This window comes from Balaenoptera borealis, assembly GCF_965194805.1.
Source record: "Balaenoptera borealis genome assembly, chromosome: 7".
Lineage (NCBI taxonomy): Eukaryota > Metazoa > Chordata > Mammalia > Artiodactyla > Balaenopteridae > Balaenoptera > Balaenoptera borealis.
The window spans coordinates 128428866-128451968 of NC_138864.1; positions in this window are offsets into that span (position 1 = coordinate 128428866).

A 23103-nucleotide genomic window follows, 5' to 3' on the forward strand; every position below is an offset into this window, starting at 1 on the left:
TTTTCATGCTCTTAAATTAAGGAGAATTGCTAGCACAGCAAATTTAAGATGAACACAACAGCAACGAAAGTAACAGAACAAATGTGTTTCTGTATACCCGTGCCAAAGAGAGATTCATTTCCAGGTTGGGGAGTTGAGGTGAGCTGCCTGCCGGGGATGTTGGCTCCAAAACATCCATAAGACATGGTGTTTTTTGGGGTTTTGTTTTGTTTTTAATGTATAGTTTTAATTGAGTGAGACTTCATTCAACTTCTTCTTTCAGTTCCAATTATTAATAGCAATGATGTTGTCAACCAAATGAGGATTAAAGCAGACAGTGTAACTGCATTCACTCCTTGAATACAGGCATTTCAGATACTCAGAGCAGTGACTGATCAGCAATTGTTAACCCCTTATTGGGGAGACATGGTGTTTTGCTACAACCGTGCAAGTGGGGGGCAGGCACGGGCCCCGCTGAGCAAAGGTGCGTGAAGACAGTGTGGCAATGGCTTCCCACACCACGCTCATGAGCAAAGCTGTTGACAAGCGAAGCTCCAATGTGTGACTTCTGGTTGGAGGGTTCCCTGGCGGGGATTTCCTCTGGGTTTTCTGAATCCCAGACCCCTCCCCATGGGGTCCGTGGGTCGGCGGCCCCAGCCCTGCTTCCCATTGGCTGTGGCTGGGCCGCGGCTTCCATCTCAGGTAAACGACTTTCTTAAACCCGACACGTGTGCAGCCCTGGACTCTGCTCTTCCCGGCACCTCTGCTGAGATGGTTCTTCAACTGCGTTCCTTCTTTTATTTTAAATTGGAATATAGTTGATTTACAGTGTTGTGTTAGTTTCAGGTGTACAGCACAGTGATTCAGTTATATATGTGTATATATATACACACACACACGTATGTATATTTTTTCATATTCTTCTCCATTATAGGTTATTACAAGATATTGAATATAGTTCCCTGTGCTATACAGTAGGTCCTTGTTGTTTCTCTCTTTTATATATAAAAGTTTGTATCCGCTAATCCCAAACTCCTCATTTATCCCTCCCGCCCACAACAGCCCTTTCCCCTTTGGTAGCCATAAGTCTGTTCTCCACGTCTGTGAATCTGTTTTTGTTCTGTAGATCAGTTCATTTGTGTCACAGTTTAGATTCCTCCTATAAGTGATATCACATGGTATTGGTCTTTCTCTTTCTGACTTACTTCCTTTCGTATGATCATCTCTAGGTCCATAGTTCCCCCTTTGTTACAGCTTCCCTCCCCCAGCCCCTGGCACAGACCTCCTGGGGCCGAGATGAGCCTCAGCCAGAACAGTCCTGCCGGCTCCCAACTGGCTCTCCAGCCCGAACCCCCCAGCCCCTGAAGCCAGTACGGTCCCGGTCCCCGGATTCTTCCTCGGCTCGAGGAAATGTCTTTGCCATCCAACAACCGCCTGAGACATTTCAGAGACGCTCAGCCTCCAAGTGTCTCCGTGGAACCAGTATCTCTCCCGTGAGGGTAATTAGGCTCTCTTAAGAGCCCTAAGATCCTGGCCACTTTTGAATTTGCAAGAATACACAGCTGACACCTCCACTCCGGGATTCTCTGTAGCGTTTTTCAAGAACTTCCAACAGTTTCAAATGAAAATTTAAGAAAACTAGGAATTAATCTCCTGTCAAATGGGAGGAATAGTAGCACAGGTATGTTTTCGTTTTCATTTGAGGGATGAGAAAACCGGAGTTCTGGGCAGCCAGCTAGAGTGACACACAGGACCTCAAACCCAAACTTTCCGATCACCCGTTCAAAGCCGTCTTCCCAATGTCCTAACACTCATAAAAAACATTCAAGAGCTAAGTTCTCCTGAATTTAAAGAGAATAAAGGACACAGTAAATTTTACAGTAGTTGCCTACTTGCTCTCCATGAAGACAACGTTCAGTAAATCTTATCCCAGTACTAACAGAAATAAGAACTTAGATCTTTAAAAATTATTGTGCAGGTTGATTTACTTGGTCATGTGAACTTACAGTGACCAAGTTCTGTTTCTATGGCGATGAACTGTTGACAAAGTGCTAGTGGGAAAGAGAGCCCCCCAGGCCCCCGTGAGCTGACCCCGAGCTGGACGACAAGGAGCCCGCCGGTGCCTTTGAAAAACGTGCTTACAGATCTCAAAGCCAGATTCCACTTTAAAAAAGAAAGACACCCTCCTACTCAAAATTCTTCAGATTTCATTTTCTAACACAAGATGACCCAATTTCTCTTTTGCCTTTCAAGAACCTTCACGGTGACCACAGACAGAGCGGTCACTCTTGTTCTCCACAACCATACAATTCACACGGTCGGCGCAGGTCGGCCTAGCCCGGGGCCCACATCACCGCCAATCCCGCCCCCAGACTGCCTCAGCTAAACCCTCTCCCTCCCCCACGGCGGTCTCCACCTGCCCACATCCCCTCCGTCCCAGCTCCAGTCTCGCTTCCCTCCTTACGCGTCCTCCCTCTTACAGCTGTCATGAAACTTCTCCCAGTAAAATAAACGAGAGTCATGTGCTGGCTGTTCCGCCAGCACCTTTCACCCGGCAGGCACCCGGCGATGGTGAAGGGGATGCCGGTCCTGCCTGCTGGCGCTCACGGCCTTGGGAGGGCAAAGACCCCAGGCACGTGGTCCCCTAAACCTACGTGATGAGAAGTGTGATCACAAGAATGTGGCAGGGAGCGGTTATCTGTACAGATTTCCCCAACTTACGCTGGTTCGACTTAGGATTTTTCAACTTTACAATGGAGCGAAAGCGATACGCACTCAGTAGAAAATGTACTTGGACTTGTGAATTTCCATCTTCTCCCAGGCGGTGATTTACAGTCCAATAATCACTCGTGATGCTGGGCAGGGTCGGCCAAAGTCAGCTCCCGGTCAGCCCCGCGATCACACAGAACCACCGATACACAGACAGCCATGCTGCGTTTCCTTCAGTGCAGGACCCGGTAAATTACACGAGCTATTCAACACTTTAATATAACGTGGGCTTTGCGTTAGAGGATTTTGCCCACTGTCGGCTAATGTCAGTGCTCCGAGCACATCTAAGGTGGTCTGGGCTAAGCTGTGATGTGCAGTAGGTTAGCGGTATCGTATGCATTTTTGACGTTATTTTCAACTCTCATCAGGATGTAACACCAAGGGCGGAAGGAAGACCTGTACAGGCGCGGGGGGAGCCCAGCCAGGCCAGGCCTGCGGGAGGGGCTTCTGTTGGCCACAGGAGGGTGTAGGATGAAGGCAGGAGATGTGTGTGTGTTGGAGGGGTGGGGTGAGGGGGGGTTAACGGAGCCAAGCAGGGGAAAGGGCACGTGGAAAAGTTCTGGTGCAAGAAGTCAAAAACATTTTTCGAGAAACTGAGATGAGAAATACGGCCAACGGGGGCTTCCCTGGTGGCACAGTGGTTGAGAGTCTGCCTGCCAATGCAGGGGACACGGGTTCGAGCCCTGGTCTGGGAAGATCCCACATGCCGCAGGGCAAATGGGCCCGTGGGCCACAATTACTGAGCCTGCACGCCTAGAGCATGTGCTCTGCAACAAGAGAGGCCACGATAATGAGAGGCCCACGCACCGCGATGAAGAGTGGCCCCCGCTTGCTGCAACTGGAGAAAGCCCTCGCACAGAAACTAAGACCCAACACAGCCATGAATAAATAAATAAATAAATAAATAACTCCATAGGTGAGTCCCACATGCAGCCAAGGTTGAGAACTACTGCAACTGGCCAAGAACAGGGGCTACATTTCAAGTGACAGGTGAAGGGAATAAGCACTTGATAAGCACCAGCTGTATTTCAGGCACTCAGCAGTCTACATAGGTCCTAAATAGTAAACAACGTTAACAAAGTAATAAAAAAAAAAAAAAAAAAAGAAATACGGCCAACGGGGCAGAGTCCAAGGATGCGGAGGCCTTCGAGACGAGACTGAGGGAGTAATAGCTGCCCTGGACGAGCATTAAGTCGACAGGAAGCCAAGGAAGGGTTCTGAAGTCCTCCTTCTGGACCACAGGCGGGGGCGTGATCACAGGGCACACAAGCATGAGGAGGATGTCGTGGTGTGAAGCAGTCAAGCTCAGAGGAAGGAGGAAGCACCCGTCTCTGGGCAGGTCAGTGGCACCTGGAGGCTGATTCCCTTGGGGGGCTGGAGAGGAGGGGAGGGGAGGGGAGGGGAGGGACGGTGTCCAGGGCGAGTCCCGGGCCTCTGTCTGGAGCACACAGGGTAGACGGGGGGTGGCTTGAGGCCCTGGAGAAAGGACGGTGGAGGCAAGGGCATCATGAGCTCTGCTCCAAACGTGCTGAGTGTGCCATGACTGGGAACCACGCCAGAGCTGGGGTGCGGGCAGCTGGGTGGTCCGGAGCACAGTCTACCCATCAAAGCTGGGGACAAGCCTTGGGAGTCTCACGGTGACGGGTCAGTGACGCGATGCCAGCCGAAGGGCTCGTCCCTTTCCTGCTTGCTGTGACCCCGGGAGTCCCCGTGCCGTGCGCCACCCCGGGGATACTCTGCGGCTGTTTCGCACGGGCCCGCGGGAAGGACGGGGGCTTGGGGAACGGTACCCGGTCACGGCGTCCCTGCCTTGCTCAGGGCGGCACGCTCCGTCCTGGGGTGGCAGAGGGGGTCGGACAGGCTCCAGAGTTCCTCGGGAACAGCTCCACCTGACGACCACAGTTATTCTGAGACGCGGTGTAAGCGCCTGCGCATCAAAGAGTCATAGAAACTGAACCGTGTGTCTGTTCTGAGCCCCTCACATAAATGACCTGAGTCGGCCCTTACACGATACCACGAGGTGGGTCTCCCACCGCGGCGGTTGGGGCGACACACGCCATCGCGTGGCTTTCCCTCTGCGCTGGGGGAGCTGACCGTGACCTGTGCTGTGCGGTGTCTGCCCCCGCGGCCCGGCCGCTCCTGCATCACCACAAGGAGCCGGGCACGGCCGGCAGGAGTGAGGGCGCAGTTAGGAGGCGGGCGGCGGCCGTCTCACCTGCCTCCTCCTCCTGTTGGCCTCTTCGCACCAGCTCGCGGCGCTGAGTTCTTCCCTTTCTGCTTTCATCAGAGTCGGCGCCGAGAGCCCTCATTTTCACTACCACGTACATGACGGACACAACTTTAAACTTTCCTCTAAACAGACGAGGATAAGCTCCCAGCTCAGTTTCAGGCAGCGGCCCTAATCTTTTACCTCCTTATCTTTATTTCCAAACCTTCCCCTTTGTTCATTCTTTTTGTGACAGCCTCATGGGTTTCCCAGACTCCAGCCTCCGAGCTTGGGGACACGTTTGTCTCTCCATTATTCTGTGACTATATAGTCAACAACTTACATCAGTTCTTTGAGATTTAAGAGTCAGGCCAGGCCCATCTACCATGGTGGCCGTGGCCACAGGAAGCCACGGGACCCCTGAACTGTGGCTCATCCAAGCTGGGGCGTGCTGCACGCCTAGATCCCAAAGACTTACACGGATAAAAAGATGTACGATATTCATAATGTCCATGATGACTGCACACTGAAATGACGTTTTATCTAATATATTGGGTTAGATAGAATATATTATTAAAATAATTCCACTTTTTAGGTTGATGATGGCTACTACTGATTTATAGCCACGTGTGTGGCTCTCGTCCCGTTCCCGTGGACACGCCCACCCACATCATCTGGTGAGAACAGGGTGGAAGGGGAGCCACGTGCTGAAGCGCGACGGCAGCTGTGGGCCGCAGGGATCTCTGCGGAAAAGCTGCTTGTCTGGACTCGGGGGGGGTGCCATCTGTTTTCGGGGCACAGCTGCGGCCACGTGGAGGGGTCTGGCGTTCACAGAGGGTCCGCTGAGATCTAATCTCACTGGGGAGTGGCAGCTTCTGAACATCTTGAGTAAACGAGGAAAGAAAAGAATGAATTTTCATATATTTTTACAAGACACGTGGGTCAGGGAATTTATGTGGCTCTGTCCAAAGTTTCCCAAGCGCAAACGTTCACATCTGCTCCTTTGTAAACCCAGAGGGAGCTGGACAGGAGGGGTGTCCTGCTGGCACCGGGCGCTCCGTGGCAGAGCCCAGCCCCGCCCACGTCACCAGGGCCCCAGGGCACCCGAGATGCCAGCTCAGCTCTGCTCTGCAGAACCCAGAACGTGGGAGAAGGAAGCTGACCGTCAGTGGCCCAGGAGACACAGCTGAGGGAAGGTTTGGGCAGTTTGACCGGCTGAGGGCGCGAGGACGTTATTGTTCCGTATATAATTTATTTTATGCTGTGTAGTTTTCAGCCTACAGCACTTGCACTTCTTTTATAACGTGTAACCCTAAATCTTGATGCTGTTGTAAATGCTGTTATTTTTTATTTCAATTTCCAGCTGTTCAGAGCTAGCATACAGAAATACAATTGTTTGTATTCTGACCTTTGTAAATTTATTAGTTCTGGTAATTTTTTGTAGATTCTTTTGTTTTTTTCTACACAGATGATCATGTCATATGTGACTGAACAGTTTTATGTCTTCTATTCTGGTACGTGTGAATTTTATTAATTTTTCTTTATTTATTCCACAGGTTACAATCTCAGCTACAATGTTGAGTGGAACTTGCGGGAAAGCACACCAGCCCTCGTCCCAATCTACGAGAAAAAGCATCCAACCTTTCACCTGGGTGTGATGTCAGCTGTCGAGTCTTCACAGATGCCCTTTATCAGATTGAGACAGAGCTGAGATTTTTTTTTAAATCATGAAACGGTCTTGAATGTTGTCAAAATTTTTTCTGCATCTACTGAGGTAACCATATGGATTTTCTTTTTTAGTGATGCATGTCACATGTTGAGATACAGAAATTCTTAATTTTTGTCACACCAGATATTTATTTCATGAGTAGATGAAAAGTATTTCTCATCATGATCATATTGTAAGTATCACAGGATATGATGGTGTAATATTAGGTTATGTACCCAAAGGTCAATCTTTAATAAGCATTCCTGGTTTCAATTTTTTAAAAAGGACATTTTTTAAAATTTTAATATTTGAAACTTTAATAGTAACTACTTAATAAGAAAATAACAAAGTTGCCCTCATTAAAACAGGGACCTAACAAGTAGTCCCTTCTCATCATTAATATATTAACACTTTTTGGAAGTTCTGTTAAAATCAGTAAGATAAAGCATGGAGACCCCTGCAGAAAAATGAGTGAAGGTCAGGAACAAGAGATTCCCAGGAGAAAGACTAGCGGCCAAAAAACAGGAAGCACGTTAAATTTTGCTAATCAGAAAATAAATTCAATAGAAGATAGTAATGTGATAGCATTCTCTGCCAATTAAACAGTCAAATTTTAAAATAATACTCAATCATGCCAATGAAGTGAGGAAATTGGCACTCTTCATGGTACAAATTTTGGGGAAAGATTTTTGCTGAGAGAAATTAAAGAAATGCTAAATCAACAAACAGAGATAAATTGGAGTTCATCAAAAGTTAACAATGTGCTCTTTGAAAGACTATTAGGGAAATGAAAGGGAAGCCACCAATGGGGAGAGAATATTTGCAAAACAAGTATCTATGAAGAGCTCGAGCCAGAATCTATAAGAAACTCACAATTCAATAATGAAACAACAATCTCATTTTTAAAAGACTGGGCAAAAAGATTTGAGCAGACACTTGACTGAAGAAGATGTACAGACAGCAAATAAGCCCACAAAGAAGCGCCCTGCACCGTTTGTCATTAGGAAAATGCAACTAGAACCACGATGAGACAGCAGCACACGCGCGCTAGAGTGATTAGGACTCTCGCAAATGCAGGCAAGTGGAACTCTCACCATTTCTGGAGGGAGTGCAAGCGGCACCGCTACTCTGGAAGACAGGTGGACATCTTCTTATAAAGTTAAACATAAACTTACCATACAATCCCATCCCAGGTATCTCCCCAAGAGAAATGAAAGCACACCTTCACACAAAGACCCATGCCTGAATGTCTCTACTGGCCTAACTCACAGCAGCCCCAAAGTGAATGGATGAACTGCTGAATGGATGAACGAATTATATATGATACAATAGAATACTACTCAGAAATTAAGGGACACAGCTACTTCTATCCATGCAGCAACATGGGTGAACCTCAAAAGCATTCTGCTAAGTGACAGGAGCCAGACGTAAAAGTCTACATAGGGGCATATATCTGGAGAAAACCATAATTTGAAAATATACATGCACCCCATATTCATAGCAGCACTACTTACAATAGCCAGGACATGGAAGCAACCTAAATGACCATCGACAGATGAACGGATAAAGAAGATATGGTATGTAGACACAATGGAATACTACTCAGCCATAAAAAAGAATAAAATAATGCCATTTGCAGCAACATGGATGGACTTAGAAATGACCATACAAAGTGAAATAAGCCAGAAAGAGAAAGGCAAATGTCATATAATCTCACTTATATGTGGAATCTTTAAAAAATGATACAAATGAACTTATTTACAAAACAGAAATAAGACTCACAGACATAGAAAACAAACTTATGGTTATCAAAGGGGGAAGGAGGGGAGGGATAAATTAGGAGTTTGCAATTAACATATAGTCACTACTATATATAAAATAAATAACCAACAAGGACCTACTGTATAGCACAGGGAACTATACTCAATATTTTGTGATAACCTATAAGGGAAAAGAATTTGAGAAAGAATATATATATATTCTTATACATACATATATGTATAACTGAATCACTTTGCTGTACACTTGAAACTAACACAACATTGTAAATGAACTATACTTCAATTTTTAAAAAGCCTACATAGTGTAAGATGCTATTAATAGAACATTTTAGAGGAGATAAACTAGAGGGACGGAGATCAGATGCATGGTCCCGGGGTCTTGGGAGAGGAAAAGGGAATTTATTGCAAAAGGCATGAGGAAATTTGGGAGGTGATGGAAGGGTTTTCTATACTGGTTGTGGTCATTGTGATTACATGACTGTATACATTTGTCAAAACTCACCTAACTGTACATTTAACGGGTAAATTTTACTGTATAAGTTATACCTCAATAAACAATGGCCAAGGAAAAAGGAGACCAAAACTCCAAATATAACCCCAAAACAGACTGAAAGCACTTCCTGTATGTTCTTAAAGTTGTGCCACCAGACATCTACTCCATTGGACCATGGCTTTAGGTCTCCTGGGTCCTTATTAAATGCAAACACCTCTATAGTGTGGGAAGGGGTAAAATTTTCTCCATCATTAATGCAAGCTGGCCTCTCAACTGTCCAAAAATCTCAGGCTGAATGAAACATCATTTAAAAATGGTTCCAAATGTCCTATTTCCTGTAAAGGGTATAGGCCCTTTCAGAAAACAGCTTCTGAAGAAGAACAGTTTAACTAATGACACGTCGTGGGAGGGGAAGGGAGAAGAATTTGGGATGTGTTGTACTGAAATATAGTAAATGTCTACTAAAATCATAAATGAATTAAAATTAAAATCTGAATTAAAATATGGCAGGCACATACCAAGACCCACATAAAAATCTATTTAAAAATCAATAAATATCTGAAGAATAAAGCCCCAACTTGCCCTATCACTCAAACCTGCAATTTATTACTGTAAAAGCATCTAGCAAGCTAATTTTATCTTAACTCTTCACTGTTCTACTTGACTAGTGGGCCAAACATATGAGAATGATGTGTTTTTACAAATCACATGAGAAAGTAGTGTTCTCTTTATATGGTCTTCAGAAGTCTTTAAGAGTCATCATTTTTTTGGACATTACCATAACCCACCAGATTATTTTTAGTTCTCATTTCACAAATGAAGAAACAATCTCAGAAAAAAATAAGTTAACGTGCTCAAGATAACTAGTTAGGGGCAAAGGCAAAACCAAGGTTCCCTCATGCTTTTCATCACCCAACACTGGCATCCTGGGAACTGCAGCTAGACGCAAGCTGTCCATCAGGCCACCCACTGGACCTCTTCCCCTCCTGTCACCTGTCACCACGTGTGCTCTGTCCTGGCTCAGGAGATGCAAGAGGAAGCTTGGACCCATCTGGAGGTGCTTTCTCATTTCCCTAGTCCACCTGGGGCGGGGAGTGCCAGCGGGTGAAAGTGGTACACGCGGGGAACATTCCAGCTGGAATTTCATACCCACCCAGATCCCTGGCTGGTCTCCCAGAATCCGGGCATGGAGGTACCTCCAAGTTCCCCATAAACATCTGAACTCCAGGGGCTTTCTGGAGGCTAACCTGAACGGGAGGTGTCTACCTGCCCACTGAAGCCTTCTCTGAGCGTTCATCTCTTTATTTGCAAGCCCAGAAGAGACACAACTATTCTCAGGCTTTGTGATGAGAGTATTTGGTGCAAAAGCAGCACAGGCCCAGTCAGCTCAGCCGGTTGGAGACCTGAAGAGAGGAAGGCAAGCTTTGTGTGGACCACCCATCCTGACCCTTGGGTTGATCCTACCAAGTCAGTAAACCTGGCCCGCTGAGGGTGGGTGTGTGGGCCGCTGGCTCAGCGCACGTGAATCTCTCAGAGGAACTGACTCCGGATGGGATGTGCTAGGAGGGCCCATCTCCATAAAGAGAAGCTTCCCCAAACACACACACACGGGGAATTGCTCGTGAGGCTCAGGTAAGAGGCAGACTTCGTGTTAGAAGGAAAATGTGAAAGGCATCCCTTTTTTTCTCTTCTCTTTCACAGATTTTTGGAAAGATAATCCAAGAAACTATGCTCTGGGAAGATAATGCCATTTTGAAATGGACACTGTCAAAATATCCCTAGACGTGAAACGAACAGTGTGAACCCAGATTTGGCTACAGGGAGCGCTGCAGAAAAACATCCAGAAGAGAAAGGAAAAGGTCGCCAGCATGCCAGGTTTCCACGGGTCAAGGTCCTTGGTTATCAGGAAGCATCCTTGGGATTTCACTCATGGGTCCTTGTCACTCTAGTGGCTGCTGCAGCCCAATGAGTCTACACAATTGAAACAAGCCCAGGAGAGCATTTCATCTGAGTCACAAGAAAAAGTCTGAGAGTACAGCTGTGGCTGAAAAAGTAGATGCTTTCAGCATACAGGATGTCTTCACTCAAGGATACAAAACCATCCAGAGCACGGATTCTCAAATTTGGCTACACATGGGAATTACCTGAGGGGTTTCCAAAGCACGGATCCCAGGGTCCCACCACCAAGACTCTGCTTTGATGTTGTGGTGGGCCGTGGGCACGGGGTTTCTGCAGTCTCTCTGGGTGGTCTTCGTGCACAGCAAACTCTGCGACCCGCGGAGCAGCACACACCAGAACTGTCGAGCCACTGCCATGTGGAGGATTCTTCAGGAGGCTGAAGTCAGAGCAAAGCCCAGAACACGCACAACCAGGCGGAGGCTGGGGTTCAGTCCGGCTGCCATCTCCTCAGAACCCAGAAATGTGGTGACAGGGTCCCTCCTGACTTCTGAGAAAGGCGTGCGGTGCTGAGCCAGTGCCCCAAGAAGGACCTGGCTCAGCTCCACACACGGCCAGGACCGCCACTCAGACACTCACACTCAGATGCACTCGCGTGCACAAACACACCTGCACGCACACACAGGCACACTCAGTCCCTCTCTCTCTCACACACACACACACATCTCTTAAACACACAGATCAGCCCCTTGGAAGATGCCTTCTCTCCTTCTGGGGTCCCGCGTCCACCCTGGGAAGGTCGGACTGAGCAGGTTAGCCTGCGGCGTCCGGGTTCCCGGAGGTCGTGCAGGGATGCCGTCTCAGAGCAGCCGCCCTGGGACCTATTTCCTCTCTCTCAGGGACGACTAGACTTGTACCCAATAGGCCATGTGGCTCTAACTACCCTCAGACAAACTGAAACGAAGGCCACCAGCCATGAAGAGGCGTGGTCACTCCATTCTAGTTCTACATAGACTGTCCTAAGTGGATTCCCAGGAAAAGTATCATGAGAACCAAGTCATAATAAGGAGCCCCTGCCAGCAGCCGACCTTCTCATCGCCCTGCCTCAGAGAACTCTGGGATGATCCCCCTCCTCCTTTCAGCCTGGTCTCCTTGGGCCAGAGCCCCCTAACCTGGCCCCTCTCCCTCCATCGTCACCCAGTCGCACGATTCAGAGGAAGCACCTTCACCCCGGGTGTCTGTCCTCACACATGGGATGAGGCCACAGGCAATGAGGCTCAGAGCTTGTTGCTTCGGCTCCCACTCCTGGGCCTCCCAGGGGCCTGGCTTGGAGCGGACATACGCTCAGTACGCGTGGGAGGTGTGAACGCGTGAACTTGCAGGTTTTCCATGTGAGGCTCACGACCCTTGGGGCCACCGGACCCTAGAGGTGTCGGGCTTTTCCTCTACCCGACCTCAGCAACAGCAGGACCTGAAGACAGTGGATGCCTCCTCTTTCACTCTTCCACTCTAGGTGGTGGTCGCAGAAGTGGCTCTGGTCTCACCTCCCTGATGCGAGTCCCATGTCGGGAGAAGCAGCAAGCTTCTAGGAGGTCAGCGGATGGAGCCGGGCTCCGTCAACCTCAGGCCGTGACGCAGAGGTGAGGGGTCGCGTGGTGCAGGCCAGAAAGTTCCCAGCGGGGGAAGCTCTGTTCTCATCCCAGACTCAGCTGAACCCTGCAGCAGGGGAGCCTTTGTTGGGGTTTTTGCTCCAGCGCAAGAGTGGGCGAGCCTGAGAGAACCACTTGAATCATCTTGCACCGCACAGGGCTCACCGCCTCAAAGGGTGCTGCCCGGAGCTTCATTAATTAATGCTTGCAAAGTGCTCTGGGCTCCGGGGATGAAAGGGCGCTCCAAAAGTGCAACGTGTTATTATCATTATGAAAATGCATTGGCAGCAGGGCCAGATGCTGGATGCAGATAGAGCCCGATAAAAGATGGACCACAAAAGAAGAAAAAGTTAATAAGGATGTTTCGGGCCTGCTGCTAATGGTCTCCCTGAAACTACTTCTCTCTTCTGTAATGATGAATTCGAAAAGAGATAGGATCTTAACTGCTTGCAGAACCGAAGGGTATTTCCATGGCGGGCGTTCTGAGGACCCAGAGGCGGGTACAAAACAACACAACCAACCTTGCCCGGCACAAGGCACCATCACCCATCTCTGAGCTGCAGTGGGACTGAGCTGGTGTTTTCAGAGAATTAAAACACAGTTAATGGGTTACCTGGGCCTCCATATAGTAAACTCTGTGTTTAAAGGTGATCTGAGAAAGTAGGCAATGAATGAAGAGTTAAAACCATGCGTAGCAGGCGGAGGAGAGCAAATCCCTGAGCACGCGGTCCCAGGCCTCGGTCCCGCGCGGCCAGCTGCAGACACAAGCGCCGCAGAGCGAGTCTGAACACGCACGTCTTGATTAAATCTTTTTTAAAACACAGAAGTTAACTGTCTCCTGAAATATTGGGAGGTTAAAACATGCCACAGCTGACGGAAAGTAATTTTTGAAAGTCCTGGCACACAATGACACTGGGTAACGTGTAACTGTTCCGGCTCCAGGAAGGAAACAAAAAAAACCATGCAGCGATCCAAACGCCTTCTTCTTTGCGCACAGTGAAGCTGCTGGAGGCTGCAAGTTCTGAGGAACGGTCCTGCTGATCTGACCCCAGATGGGCTCAGAGAGCTCAGGTCCCTCGGCTGAGGCCGCACATCCAGTAGCCGGTGACCGTCAGGAGCCTGGGGTGGGGGCAGGGATGCCCCAAACCAAAGGTTCAGGAAAGACTCCTTTGCTCTGTTAATTTTCTTTCTTTTTTTTTTTTTAAAGTTTTATTGGAGTAGAGCTGATTTACAATGTTGTGTTAGTTTCAGGTGTACAGCAAAGTGATGCAGTTATATATTCATTCTTTTTCAGAGTCTTTTCTCATAAAGGTCATCACAGAACACTGAGCTTCCTGTGTATACAGGAGGTCCTTGATGGTTGTCTATCTTATATATAGTAGGGTCTGTATGTTCATCCCAAGCTCCTGATTTCTCTCTCCCCCACCATCTTTCCCCTTTGGTAACCGTAAGTGTGTTTTCTATGTCTGTAAGTCTGTTTCTGTTTTGTAAATAAGTTCATTTGTGTCACTGTTTTAAAAATTAGATTGCACGTATGACTGATATATCCTGTGATATCAAAGGGCCGTCCAGTGGCGAGGAGTCCGTGGGCCATCTGAGCGTCACTCGCAGTAACCGTGGTGCAGGGCTGTCAGAGTGCCTGCCCACGCCCTTCACTTGACCTTGACTAACCCTGGACAGAAGGTGTAGGTCCGAGTTTTACCCAGCAGGACGGAGGCTCCAGGTGAGCGGCCCAGGGATGGAAGCAGCCTCGGCGTCTCCTGGCGCCCAGTCCATGCCGGTTGGTCACGGTGTCTAGTTTCGTCATCGCTCTTGTCTTCTAACCTTCCGTCATCCATCCTCATCCTGGCGGCACCATCTAAGATGATCATTTCTTCCCTCCTAAGTTGTCACTTACTTGGTAGCAAGAATGGGACTCATGTTCTCTGGGGTTCTCTGTGGTGATCAGTAGTCACTGTTTTTGTATCCAGCTTTGCAAGGATTTCCGACTTGCTCTACGTATGTGTGAAAATGCAAGAGGGTGCAGGTCTCCGGACTGAGGTGTACAACCCTCTGATGTGAAACATGAAAGGGGAATTTGGGGGGAAAAGAAATGCAAGTGAAATTAAGTCATCTGTAAATATTCACAAATGGACGTGGAGGTCAGAAAGGGACCTTCAGGTCAGTTGGTGAGCCCCTCCCTCGTTTGTAGAAGTGGAGTTGGACCCCAGGCGGATGGTGGTGCGTTTGACCAGTGGTGGAGGCGGGACCAGGACCAGGTGTCTGGACATGGAGCCCACTGTCCTCAGGAGGCAACAAGGGTCTAAATCGTGTCCCAGTGGAAACACCAGCGTTTACAGAAGTGAACACTGAAATAGAATCTCGCTGTGTCTCTTACTAAGAATGCTAACATTTCATGCTTTTTCCTTAATTATAGTATCTTGAGAAACTTTGGTAAAGGAAACTGAACCAAATCTTTGAGATCCAAATTGTGTTCTTAGCTCTGTCATCAGTTCCTAATTTTTGGACAGTGCGACCATTAAAACCAACAACCAAGTCTCAAGAACAAGGTCAGGTACGTGTTACGAACGTTGTAAGGAACACTTCGTTTCAGAGAATGGATGGGAACTCCCAAATTTGTCAGAAGGAGAATTTTTGTATTAAAAGTCATACTTCTCAAGTGGAACTTTATTATAGAAAGAGAGATGGGATCATCACATGTCACTATACATGTGTATGTATTTTGCCTCCAGACAATCATAAAGATGATGGCGGTAACGATCACATCACAGATGTACAGCCCTTTGAATCACCTATTTAAAAGACATGACAATTCAAAATACGAAACCTTTAGGAAGTCTGGCAGCCTCACTCCTCTAACTTTGTTTTCCTTCAACATTGTTCTGGCTATTCTGGTCTTTCACCCCTCCACACAGACTTGAGAATCAGTCTGTTGACACCCCCAAAAAATAACATGCTGGGATTTCAATTGGGATTGTTGAGTCTGTAGACTAAGTTGGGAAGAACTGACATCTTAACAAAACCACATCTTGTTGATTTTCTGTTTCTTAATATTAAAAGGATCACTATAATTCAATCAAGTCTGAAAAGTTCCTTGGGCAATAAAAGGGGCATGTAAATCTGATGAGAAGAAAACCCAAAAAGTCCAAAATCTCAGCTGAGAACAAAGGAAATCTGGCTATACGTAAACATTTTAACTGACAAACTTACGTCATCTAGGACAAGAGCCTTATAAATCCTAAAATCCATGCTAAATTTCTAAATGTATACTAATTTATATCTAAAGTAATGTATTATTATTATTTAATATTAAAATTAACATTAAATTAATTTTAACTGTCAGATTAAAATAATTTAATATTTAATAATTATTGGTTCTTTAATATTATTAATATTATTAATAATTAGTGAATTTATTAATTCTTTAATATTCTTTAATATTATTTAATATTATTAATAATTTTTAATATTATTTTAATATTTTTAATATTATTAATATTATTAATATTATTTTATTATATTTAATATTATTAATATTTTAATATTATTATTAATATTATTAATAATTAGTGAATAATTAAACTCAGTTTAACATATTATATTAGTTCACTTAATAAATTCCTAAATTTATGCCAGTTCCTTTTAAATATGCTAAACTATAATTTCCATCCTATACTACCTACGTTACTTTGGGTATGTTCATCTTTTCCATGTTTTACGTCCTTTAGCCCTAATTGATCTCTTAGCACAGAGAGCAGCTATTGGTCATGTTTTTTGGGCCATTTAGGCTCTGGACTCCCGTGCAGCCTTCCTTGTTGCCTGTGAGACATACATGCCTGCTTGGTCCCCATCAGAGGGGAGGAGAGAGAAAACAAAACTCATCGGTCAGCTGCTGTTTAGTGGTGGTCTGATTATTGCTGTGATGGGAGCGGACTATCTTATCCACGTGGTGGTCCCTTATCTTTGGAAATGAAATCATACCTATTACGATGCCACTGGAGAAAATGGGGGAGGGGACTGTTGCAGAGTGGACCCCGGTCTGATGACCCTGACTGCATCCTGACTTGGGCAAACCAGCCGTAAAACACATACTGGGGGCACTGGAAAAGGCTGTATAGATCAGATGACAGACGGTACCAGGGAGTTATTATTAATTGTGATAGGTCTTTGTCACTGTGGGTATGAGGAAAACTGTCCCTATATTTTAGAGATGCATATTGAAGAAATTAGGGATAAATTATCAGTATGTCTCAATTTACTCCAAAATGTTGCTGCAGAAAAATAGCTGAAGAAAACACAGCAATGCAGGTCATAGGTATTTCAGCATTTACTATTCTATTCTTTTTACTTGTCTCTGTTTGAAATTTTTCTTAATTAAAAACAACATGCACTCTATAGAAATGGGAGGGAGCTGCACGCATTCTCTGGAACAGTGGGGAACACTGTGGAGACCAGGCAGGAAACTGAGTCGAACCGATCACTCCTCTAACCGACAAGGAAACGGCACAGTTCACACTTGCATTTTGGACAAGATTTCGAGGTCTTTAAGTCCTTCACAGTCAAATATTTTTTTCAAGTCACAGGAACAAAAGTAAATAACTGCTTAATATTCAGAGGGTGGGTTAAAAAAAATGGTTCCAGTCTAATGATTTAGGAAAGTTATCTGCAGGACTTCTCAAAACCATACAAATCACAGACAATAAGTGCTCTGACTTTGGGGATGACCCTGCCATCGCCAGCCAGTCAGCTCATCAAGGTCTGTCTGTCTGTCTCTCTTTTTCTCTCCCTCTTTCTCTCTAGTCTTATTATCCTTAATATTTACCCATCAGAATGAGCTACTCAAATGCCACTTTGGTCTTGTCAGTCCCCATGTAAAAACTGTCCTTCAAAGACTCCTGGGCACCCAGAGGCCAGGCTCAAGCACCCGGCCCCATCCTGGCTTCATTTCTGGGCACTGCCCACCTCTCACTGCTGGACTTGCCATCCCTGAGCTTGAGTCTCACCCAGTCCCTCTCCACTTGGCAACACAGGCACACACGCACCCACATACACACGCACACGCAACACAGGCACACACGCACCCACATACACACGCACACGCAACACAGGCACACACGCACCCACATACACACACACCCACATGCACATGCAACACAGGCACACACCCACATACACACGCACACGCAACACAGGCACACACGCACCCACATACACACGCACCCACATACACACACACATGCAACACAGGCACACACACATCCACATACACACGCAACACAGGCACACACGCACCCTCATACACACGCACACGCACACATATGCATCCTGCTCCCAGTGCCCCGTGAACCTCAACTTGCCCTTGGAAACTGTCCGGCATCCCCCCGGGATCCTTCCTATGGCCCCCAGGTAGCACCCCCAGGCTAGGTGCCCCCCATCTCCCGTGTGCTCCCAGACTCGTGTGGCACCCCAGGCCATGAACTCACCCCTCATTGAAAGAACCAGGCCACGCGGCTGGGCCTCCCCCTCACGCCCGCTCCACGTCTGCATCACCCAATCTCATCACAGTGTCAACGTGTAGAAAATGTTGTCCTAAACTGAACTAAAGTAAAACATATCCCATGAAATGTTTTCATAAAAATGATTTCCAGGAATCCAGAAGAGAATTAGATTTTCACAGGTCGACAACAGATCCGTAATGGAGAAAGGGTTCCCGTGATACTGAATCCCCACCAACGCGTGCTTTGCTGGTCAGATGGTCAAGGTCTTCTATTTTGAATTTTAGTTCGTTGACCTCCCAGCTGTCAAAAAAATTAGGCAGGACCTATGAGATTTAAGTTCTTACTAAACAGTTATCTGTAGAAATGTGCGTAGATTTTCATCAGGTTAGATCTTCCATCCATGCCTTTTGGTTTAACAACTTTACATTTAGATGCCTCACTCTCCTTTGAAAAAAAAAAAAAAAGGTGAGATGACAAGTGTCTCCAGGTAGTAATTTCTGCATTGTCACAGGAAGGATCGATGACCACGGCTGCGAAGGAGCCCAGCCACAGAGAGAGGGCTCGCTTTGGCGTTGCTGGTTCTCATGTTTGCTTTGCTTCCGTGGGTCGGCATTTGGGGGTGTGCCCAGAATTCTGACACCTTTCAAAGGGGGTCTCACCCTCCTCACGGCCAGTGATTGGGTGTTGGAAATACCAACACTGTGTCTTTTGTGTGTGTGTTCCTCTTCACCTGACTCTTTTTAAAATGCTACTATTTACAGTGTACGTTGTGATTTTTTGTCTGTATTTGCCAAAGGTGTCCAAGAAATGATTTTGGCCTTTTTAAATCGCTTTAATTCTGCACATGCTTGACCTGTGTGTGTTTGGTTTTCAGTGAGCTGTCCGTTCCCTGCCCGGAGTCGGCTCCTTGGCTGCTCTGAGGTCCGGGTCCGTGCTGCAGGCCATTCACGCACGCCTCCCGCCACGCCGCGAGCTCCGCTCACCTCCAGCTACGAGGGCAGGGCTGCAGCGGTGGTACCCGACGCGCAGACCCTAGAACTGCTGGGTGAACAGCAACTGCCGAATACGTTTAGTCCCACGGATTTATCTTTTCCCCCTTCAAGTCAACAAGATCGACAATATATTCATAAACATTGAAATAACCTATTAACATATTGAGAAAAGTACCATTATATAGACTGTTATATTTAAAGGTGTGGATCTTGAATAGGTAGGTTTGGTGTCCCTGAAATCCTGTTTTCTGGGTTGAAGTTGAGACCAGTGCTTTGTTTTGGTTTGGTTTTTTCTTTTCCATTAGGGTTTATCACAGGGTATTGAATAGAGTTCCCTGGGCTATACAGGAGGACCTTGTTGTTTAGCCGTTCTCTATATAATCGTTTGCAACTGCTAATCCCAAACTCCTAATCCATCCCTCCCCCTCTCCCCTCCCCCTTAGCAACCACAAGTCTGGAGAACAGTGTATTTTTTTTAAAAAACACGTATATAGTGAAGGTGTACAACACGACGATTTGCTACACATATTCACAGTGAAATGATGACTGCAGTCAAGCTGACTGACACACCCGTCTCCTCACCCAGTTCCCTCGTGCGCGTGGGACAGGAGCACACGAAACGCACCCCTTCACCCGGTCCCCAGCGTCAGCGTGGTGTCACTCACTGCAGTCCCCAGGCTCCGCGTCAGCCCCCTGGACCCGCTCCTCTACACGACTGCCACCCCGTAACACCGAGGCCAGTCTCTCCCCACTTCCACCACCCCCCACCCCTGGCAACCACTGTTCTACTCTCTGCCTCTGTGTCTTTGACTTCTTTGGATCCCATATATAAATGAGATCGTGCAGTTTCTGTCTTTGTCTGGTTTATTTCACGTGGCATAATGTCCTGCAGGTTTGCCCATGTATATGTGATATACACACACGTATATATGTGTGTACACGCATGTGTACATGCGTGTGATGTACACCCGTCTACTTATCCATCCACCCACCCATCCATCTGCAGACACTTAAGTTGCTTCCACAGCTTGGCAGCTGTGAACGATGCTGTGTGGCTCAGATTCCCAAGTCCACACGAGGGCTCTGGGTCCAGGTCCTTCATCGCCCCCAGCCCTGCTCCATCTTCCGAGTTCTCGGTCATGGGGTGCCTTCCATCCACTGTCGCGTTGAAATCCTGACGCTTTGCAGCCTCTTGTCTACACGAGTGATCTTAGATTCCCAGGATCACCTCTGAAGACTTCCCTTTTACTACATCTAGTTGTCACTTCAGGATATTCTGGGACAAGTCATGAATCGTCCTCTCTTGCTTCTCACATAGCTCCAAAACCGCACTACGATGCCCGCGTGTGCATTTCTGCCACCCGTATGTCGTGTTTTCTGAAGAATTTATTCTGGTGACCGGGTGCCTTACAGCCACCGCACCTGGAGCCCCGTTGTCTGCTTCCCTCCCTGTGGGGAAAGACCGTGTACCATCTTCACGGGTATGAACTTGGGGCTGCAAACGGCTTTTGCCAGATTACCGGACACTCCTTGAGGACAGATTTATGACATATGCAGAAGATGAGAGAGCTTTTTTCTTAAGCTGCTACATTCTAGGCTAACCAGAGATACTGCCGTTGATTTTCAAAGCTGGGAGACAAAGCGTGCTTGCTTTGAGAAACTCAAGAACAAGGTCACGTATTTTGAGATCCCTGAAAGAAAAATGAGTTTCCCATATTCTAATGGCCACGCCTCTGGTTGACACCGGGTGGATTCTCACGTGGTGCACTTTGCAGGACACCTTCCCAGAATAATCCGGAGCTCGGAACACAGCTTGCAACGTGAGCCATCTCTCAGCCTCACACCGCGAGCAGGCACGGCAGAGATGCACTCTGAGTACACGCTAAATGGACATCTTGGCCCAGGAAACGACAAGTCAGCAGTGGCCGCGGCATTCTTGAGGATGAAGGGCAACGATACAAATGGGGATGGCGGCCGGGAAGCAGAGTGAATTGTCCTCGGGACCCGCCGCCCACTCTGCTGAGCTCACGTCCATTTCCTTGTTCTAAAGGTTTTCGGTCTTGTCGGCCTTTTCTCGCGGCTCTGTTTGGAGGACCATTTCCCGTGTGCTGGATGTCTCACCGTGTCTTGGGTAATTATCACTATTTAAGGGACTTTAAGAAAATGCCAGCTCTTTCATGGCTTAGAGTACCTGACATCCTCTCTGATCAAAACCAGTTTGTTGAAGGGTTTAAAATTCATGCAACCTTTGGTACAAAACAGGATCCAATGTGAAGGACTCGAAAGGATCTTGGGTAATCAAGATCTGATAAATTGAGATGGGACCCTAGGAAATAATGACCTTTTCTACTGAAGTAGATTTTCATACAGTATGATCATATTCTCATAGATTTCTGAAGATCTTAAAATAATAACCAGATTCATAGACCTAGAAAGTAGGAGAGTATTATTGAACAGGAATACTGGGCAAAGAAATAGTCTAATGAGCAAGATACAATGTTTACCCAGAATTAACAGGAAAAGTCTCTCTATTCCTCTCCGTGTCACTGCTCAGTGAGCAAGGCTTGGTGAATGGATTTTAAACGACTTTTTTGAAGATGCTGCAGTGCGGTTCAAGGTCATTGTTCCAAAGTTCGGTGATGACTGCCTCTAACTATACGGTGGATGTGAATATCCATGTTATCTGCCTCCGGGGACTGCTGTAATATACAGGAGACCAGGCTGAAGGTGGAACGAGTCCAGAAGGGCAGTAAATAAAATCTTTTTAACTTATTTGGTCTTTAATTTTAAAAGAGTATGTGTCATAATTTGTGATAATATTGTACATGAAAGTGTTAACTGCCTCTGGATGGAAGAAAACCAAAGGGGCAAACTTAGATTGGAATGAATAAAGTAACATCTGTCATTCGTCTGTAGCCCTCTTTGTAGCAAAGGTATTCCCCCGCCATTCACCAAAGATATCATCTATCCCTTAGTTTAAATTCTCCAGAAAAAAACTGAGCTCTGTCTGTGATAAGGTCAAGAATTATTACTGAAACAAGTTATACAACTGCTGAAATTGAAAACCAGTCCAGGAGAAAGTAGTAGTTAAGACGGCCAGGCCGCCTGTGTTCAAATCCAGCTCCTCTACTTTCTGGTCTGTGATTTGGGGAAAGCTCCTGAACCTCTCCCAAGCCCCAGTTTTCCCACCTGTAAGATAAGGGCAGTAACTGTACTTAACATATAGGCTCCTTATGATGATTTAGGGACATTGCTTAGTACAAGGCTCTCAGGACGTGTTCACCGCCATCGTGACTGTTCATCTCTTGCATCTAGATGGCTGGTGTATGTGCGAAGCTCTCCACCATGGTGACACAGGATGAGATGGACAGTAGTATTGTTAGATGGACTCCCAGTTGGTTGAACCGTAAATCTACTGCAAGGAGTATATGGATTTTAATCATTCCGGAGGAAGGTGGTAGAAGGCAAGATTTTGCATTAATCCATGTTCCATTTTAGTGTATTTGGAAACTGGATGAAATAGAGATAGATGGCATGTCCTTGACTGAAGAAAATTCCTCCTCTAGGCTGGGAGGTCATATCCCTCAACCAAAAGCACATTTAGGGAGAGGTGTGGGGTGCTGGCTTTGCAACCCTTAAATGCTGATTCACGCCGGTAATCGACGAAGAAAAGATACTGCAGCCAGATTAGCCTCAAATTTTAAAATAAAATATGCTTAAGCACACTGCAGATGACACACAAAAGTAGGGGCGGCAGCAATAAAATAAACAGTGAATCAAGATTCAACTGTATCTCAAAAGCCTGAGATGGGTGCCCGAGAGCACAGCATGCCTGCAGCTCAGCTAGAAGGAAAGGGAAACCCTGCCCTTGGCTTCACAAACCAACTGCCAGCTACCGGGAGCAGGAAGCCCAGCTTTGCCACAAACAAACACAAACCTGAGGGTCTGGGTTGGATGACAAATTCGAGGAGCCTCTCCTACAATGCATACTGCATGACGTTAAGGCTGCTTAAAATACATCCAATCAGGTTGCATAGGTAACAGTTCAGAGAAAGCCATGAAATAAGCCAGCACTCCTTTTCCCAGACTGACATTCAAGGTGCCACACTCAAATTGGAATATTTATTTTAAA